Below are 6,824 nucleotides of genomic sequence, written 5' to 3'. Positions count from 1 at the left end.
ATAATATAAAGGTAGTTAAGGAGAACTTATATCAAAAATTACTAAGATCACCAATGTATTATTATTTGTATAAGAAAAAGACAATCATTATTGATGTTCAATGACATATCTGTAAAATAACTGTTGTTTCTTATGATTTATAAACGACTACAACTTAGACAGGAATTCCGTTTTTTGTCGAAATAATAATATTACGTTGTATCTTCAGTGTAAATTTACCACGTGACCACTTCGAGTGTTACGACGTATCTGACTGTTGTTACGGAGATAAATCACGGTTTAAAGAATAATATTAATTCATTATTTAATAATCATGCCTGGTGTACTTTTTAAAACGAATAAAAACGTGATTGTCGGTTCGGAATAATAATAATTGGGTCGGCGACGGCGAGCGACGACGCGCGACGAGGTGGCGGTCGGGCAAACGCCGTCGTCTTCGTCGTCACGAACCGTTTGCCTGTATGAGGTCCTGGTACATCGGAGGCACAATAGCGGCATAATGGCACCAGGCAAAGAAAAAAACAGAATAAAACTGTACATTTATATATGTAATGTAATAGTATAGCGTTGGAAGAAAAAGAATTCTTATATAACACCAAAGCTGTTATCTGTGCAAGGTAGTTCATGTTGTGTTTTTTTAAATTATTATAATGATTCATTTTCGATCTTCGTGTACTTGGTTTTCCCAATGTGTTATCATTACTTTTGCTTACATTTTGACACAAGATTTCAAAAAAAGAAATGAAAGGCCACCGCTGTTATTACAAACCACCGGTAAAATGTTGTAGTACATCGCACGTGTAATTCTATCGTTGCATTCGCACACTGCTCTATGTGCGAGTATTTACTAAATTGTAATTATCGTATGAAGACTGTGACAACTAATGTAATATTATTATGAATTTATGATCCTATTTATTGCTCAAATTATGACATTATTGACATTTCAGTGGTATCTTGATGAAAATGTTAAAAAAAATACTATTAATCATCAACATGAGATTGTGCCGAAAAATGTAAAAATATCTTCTTCTTCAGGAGCTCATATTCAGTGATGGATCATAAAATAATGATTTTCAAAATGAAAAATATGCTCTATTTGTTTTTGATACATTCAAAAATCTGTATAATCTTTACAATTTCGTTTCGATGTAAAACTGAATATTCTGTTCAAACTTTAAACGACACGTACGTGCGTGATCGGTAAGGATGTATACAGGGAAGTATATATACTGTCACTTTAAACTTCATTTCCATCTCAGATAACAATACCACTCGAACAGTGTGGCGGCGTGAACATTTTTCCCAATGAATCAACTACCTTAAATAATAATACAACCATAATTTTGTTCACACTTTACACCTTACTTTTCACACTTCTTAAGCGCAGGTATAATAAGTGTAAATTACAAACTATACGGGCCGTCTAGGTCTTGGAGTCTGGAGTCACTGGGATACCCACCTCCACTTTTACACAAAACGATTGCCTCGTACAGCAGCTATTCACGCAGCTACTGAACATAATACTAATATTTAAATACAACACAATGACGACGCGGAATAATATTCGGCTGTAAATACTGAATTGCCGCCGCATTACCAAATAGGCGGCTGCGCGGCGGCGGCGACCTAGTCGAGCGAGCGGCACACACTTGATGAGGCCCTGGTACACACACCGCGAGTCGGCAACGGACTTGCTTCGCGGCGCCAATACGCTTGGCCGGCGGCCGCCGCGTGCCCGACCTCGCGAGTCGGACGCGACGACAGACTTGGTCCGGTGCTGTTCCCCCGAGGAGTCGGCTTAGTAAATAAAGAGTCCGTATCCGTCCCGTCGGCAGCACGACTTCCGTGCATGGGGCCCTGGTAACCGGCGCCCGAGAAGACACCGCACTGTCGCAAGACCTGTCAGCCGGACAGCGTCCGCGGTCGGCGGCGGCGAGGATCAATCCGTTTGGGCGCCACTGCTGGTGGCGCCATCTGTATGCCGGCACTACCGGCGCCGGCTGCCGTCGCCGCGTACGCAGATGTCGTTCGTTCTTGGCGGGACGACGCGGGGGCGTAAATTGTATTAGGCGGCGCTTTTCAACAAGTCCAACGTTTGTGTTGTCTCCGTCTTACAAAACATGTACAACATAGCACAAACTGTTTTGGGCGGAATAGAACTATACTCAGGTTGTAGTGTTAGTTAAGACTCCAAATTGATGTGCAATATAGTTGAGGACATTATTTGTGAAATATCGTATTTATTTGTTTGATATCACTTATGCGAAAAAAGTTCTTATTGTTTCAAAATCCATTATTTTAGTGTTTTAAGACTTGAATAACTCTTGTTTATAGTTTCGGAGAAATATAAACGATATTTCACAGTAAAAGTTCTCCTTTTTATGTGGTGACAATTTCGTTTCTTAGTCGTGATTGAAACCTTCTTTCCCGCCCAAAACAGTGTTTGGTATGTCCAACATTTGTGAGACGGTGACGGCGCAACACATGCGGGTGTAGAGTCCTCGTTACAAAAAATTATATGTTTTTGGGCTGGGTACAATTGATATTTGTATTTTCTAACCGATTTTGCGTGACACTTTCTTTGTCACCATAGAAACGAATAAAATGTATAAATGACCTAATACCCACAGTTATATAAGAAAATCGTTACAGAAAATCTACTAAAATAGATATAGAAAAACTCAAAAACATATTTATGATTTATACATTTTCTTCGAAGTGGAGAAGATCAACTATATTTTTAACGTGATTGTTTGAAATACAACTCGTGACGTTTTCTATCAGACCTCATTAGTGCACACGGTTCGCATGATACCGATACCTAAAATTATTAATAATATCAGCGTTGTAGTTAACGAATATTATTATGACGGTGTTGCATATTAGCTGCAGGGGCAGTTTACATTTTACTTTTTCAAAATATCAAGTGTTTTTACTGTTATTTGTTTTTTAATTCCAACAGAGAAAATTAGAGTATCGATTTTGACAAAAACTGAATTTGCGTAAAAATTCCAGCTTTCTTAAAATTTTTCTTTTTCTTAACATTTTTACTCCTCTAAAAAGTGGAGATGGATAGAAAAAAAACACATCATATTAAAAAGTTAGATATATTAATTAGTACGTATATGATCGTTCATTGTAGCTCATAATTTAAAACTAATAATGTTCCTGTTTCAATAGGTATTTGATAACAGTCGAATTCACTTTCAATTAACTAAGTAACAACTACACCAGTATCTACATAATATTGCAACACGAAATTGGAAGGGCTAAACGCAAATTTCTAATGTTATAAGTTTCTAAGACGATAAAATACACGTGTGTTTGCAGACGTCCTTTTAAAATTCAAGAATAATTTTTTAGAAAATACAAATGTTATTTGATTTTGGATTAGATAGTTCGGTTGATAAATATTGACAGAAGTCGAACACTTTGATATGAATTTACACCAATATATTAGTAAAACAAAGTGAAAACAAATTTAATATTTAACTGCACAAATGTAGAATTAATTATAGGGTTCTAACCTAACCTTCTGAGGTATGCATTTATTATCTTTATACTATAGCTTGCACAGAGTCACATTTTAAATCAAAATAGGTAGGTTTTTTATAAACATCGCTAAAATTGAAATTCCTGTACCATTCTACGGTATGTATAAATATTTTTTCGACAAATGTATTATATTTTTTTCACGGATTTAATGAATGCTACGAAGTACATGAAAAACCGGAATCAAAGACTTTGATCGATCATCGTCAAAAACGCCGCGCCGCAACTAATCTCAACACATTTTCGTTCGGTACACTGAATTCTAATTTATGATACCATAGATATCTCGTCGGTTATAATTCGATGAATAAATACATTATTTTATTTGATCGTTCATAAAATCGTAAGCGCATGAATCGTATTTATTTTTTTAATTTTACGTTTCAATAAGTTCATATACGCGAATCAAACATATAATCATCGGCCTTCCATAAATAATTTAGTAGTAGCCAGTAGGTGCTATATTATATTGACCTATATAATATACTAGCTGATCCCGTGCACTTCGTTGACCATTAAAAATACCAACTCTATACGATAGAAAATTTGTGTCCAATTTGCCAATTAATATTACCCGGCGTAAAGATGTTCAAAACTTCCAGTGACAAATAATTTCTGTGGACTTGTCCCAGCTTAATATCTCCATAATATGAAAAAACAATTATCAGTGGAATTTAAAAATAACCATATTATTCATGTATTGATTTAATTCAATTTTAAAGAAACTGTCAATTATGTAATTGATTTGTTTTTAAGTTATTTAAAATTATATTTATGTATGTAAGTAATAACATATATTTACGAACGTATAAGTGTAAGTCCATGGTTAGTTGAAATTATGGTATTTTATAGTAAAATATATTATATTACAATATGCCATGGTTAAAATGCTTGAAAAATTAAATTACGTTAATAATAATCCATACCTTCTGATCTTTTACATCCATAGATTATTGTACCTATATATTATATTATTTTATTTTTTTTATTTTTTTATTAAATAAAGTTTTACTGACTATGTCATTTTAACTTATTGTTAATTAATACATTTTTTTAACCTATGAAAATTGATAACAATTAGTAATAAAAATTAGTAATAATATATTCTATCGGCTACATTCTAAAATACTTAAATCAGTAGAATTAAACTAAATAAAGTTAATAAATAAAATTATAATAACAGGTCGTGAGGACGTCCACGCTTGAGTCGGCGTACAGAAGGAGGAGCACTTAATCTGTAATATTTCGCACTGTGAGCAGAATTGATGTGGTCGAAGAAGTTGATAGTAAATTTTTTTATATACTCTGCTATTGTGGGTAGCTGGAAGTCTTGATGAAGTGCATCATTGCGTGCAAACCATGGGACATTAGAAATATTATATTATTAGTGTAATTACTTGGTATTATGTTCACTTTCATGAATATACTTTTATTGTTTTGATACTTACAGATTAATAAATAATATTTTACCGGCAAAGCATTTTCTTTCAAGAATGTTTATTCAAAATACACAAGTAAACCTACGTTAAAAAAAAAAAATAACGAAGACTGCAGACGAGTAAAAGTTTAAGGACTATAATTTTTGGTTTAACTGTCTTGTGTGTCTATATTTTCAACTTAAAAAAGCTCAGTGAAATTTCAGAAATGTAATTATACCATTTTAATATAAGTACTGCACGTTTAATGTTATATAACGTTACACTAATGACAATACCTCGTAACTCAATTTTTGTCGATATCGACTTTTTGGTATCAAAATATTTATAATCTCTTTGCGGTTGTTTTCTTTGTTTACCTTCGTATTGATAAAACTGATATTTTCCCTCCAAAACTAATTTAAGTGATAATACGTATCTCTATATCACATGTAATATCACGTAACTTAACATAAACACATGCGTTGAAAAGTTGACTGATTGAAGACCTTATTACTTTACAGTTTAACAACAGGTAATTATATTATTTTGTTTAAAATCGTTTAGTCATTAATACATTTAAGTATTAGTGTTATTGTTATGTATGTAATAGATGTATTTGATTTAATATATTAATTTTAATTAAACGTCTTAGATACGTGATATTTTAATATCGTATGATTCATTTTGTCTGTGTCGCATCCTACTTACGTGAAATTGCGCAAATTATATTATAATATAATATTATTATGTTATAATTACTTCTATTAAATACTTTTATTAATTATAATGTATAAAGTTAGTTTTGTCGTATCATAATTCATAATAGGTACTATTGTTACATTTATCATAATATGATATATTATTACTGGTTAAATAATTTGTTTAGGCACAATGGCGAGACGCAGATTACAACTAATGATGGACTTGTCTGGTGTAAATAGTAATAATAATTTGAAAAATAAAGAGCATAACGTTCAAAATTTATCAGACATCTTATCAACTGCTACAATTGTTTTTGATGAACCTGAACTAAAGCCAGTCGTAGAAATAGGTAATAGTCAAAATATTATACAAAATAATTTAATATTTCAAAATAATTTACTTTTGCTCTGTTATTTTAACTATGTTATGTTATATTGTGATAAACATTGTATTGTTTTGTATTTTAATTTTTTTGTTACATAATATTGATCATAAGACTGATCTGAATTACTTAATATAATATTTTTTTGTTATAATTTAAAATGTTATTTTGATTTCTTAAGTGTTACTGCTACTGCTAGACTGATCCTCACTAATACTGAGATAATAATTTAATGCAAGGTCACTGCAAATTATTGATATTTACCATTAAATATTGTTTAAATAATAGTTATTAATATACAATTATGGTTAAAAATTAATCATTTTACAAGAAGTAAAATACCTCGTATATTTAACAGAAATACCATGTATCTAAATTACTGGAAGAGCAATATCACGTATCTCATTTAAATAGTGTATATAAAAAAAATATATGGTTTATTTATATATATAACATTAAGAAAATATATTAGTTGTTTTATAAAACAAACATAAAGAATGTAGTCAATGTGTAACAATAATTATTCGGTTTTTTGTCTCTCCTGAAAAGTACCAAAAATTTAGTTACGAGGTATTGTCATTAGTGTAACGATAAGTTGCTTGTTGAGACTCGTCACATTAAATATACTTTGAAGTTTGTACGCGTAAAAAAATTGTTCTCTTTCAATTACATAATAAGACAATTTTTTGTTTCTAAAATCAAATTTGAAGGATTTTTCTGAGGATTACAAATATGAAGTGCAGACGTTCAGTTAAGCAACATAGCGT

The sequence above is a fragment of the Myzus persicae genome, unplaced genomic scaffold (genome assembly GCF_001856785.1).
Source record: "Myzus persicae strain clone G006 unplaced genomic scaffold, MPER_G0061.0, whole genome shotgun sequence".
Classification (NCBI taxonomy): Eukaryota; Metazoa; Arthropoda; class Insecta; order Hemiptera; family Aphididae; genus Myzus; species Myzus persicae.
Note: the sequence above shows the minus strand (reverse complement) of the source record.